Source organism: Physeter macrocephalus, chromosome 5 (assembly GCF_002837175.3).
Source record: "Physeter macrocephalus isolate SW-GA chromosome 5, ASM283717v5, whole genome shotgun sequence".
Classification (NCBI taxonomy): Eukaryota; Metazoa; Chordata; class Mammalia; order Artiodactyla; family Physeteridae; genus Physeter; species Physeter macrocephalus.
In genome coordinates this window covers 85,383,453-85,383,698 of record NC_041218.1, presented here as the reverse complement: position 1 = coordinate 85,383,698, position 246 = coordinate 85,383,453, and positions in this window count along the sequence as shown.

The following is a 246-nucleotide window of genomic DNA, read 5'->3' as shown; positions in this document are numbered from 1 at the left end:
ATCTTTTTGATCCACCTCCTAGAGTACTGGAAATAAAACTAAAAATAGACAAATGGGACCTAATGAAACTTCAAAGTTTTTGCACAGCAAAGGAAACCATAAATTACTAATAATTAGAGAAATGCAAATCAAAACTACCATGAGGAATCACCTCACACCAGTTAGAATGGGCATCATCAGAAAATCTACAAACAACAAATGCTGGAGAGGGTGTGGAGAAAGGGAACCCTCTTGCACTGTTGGTGG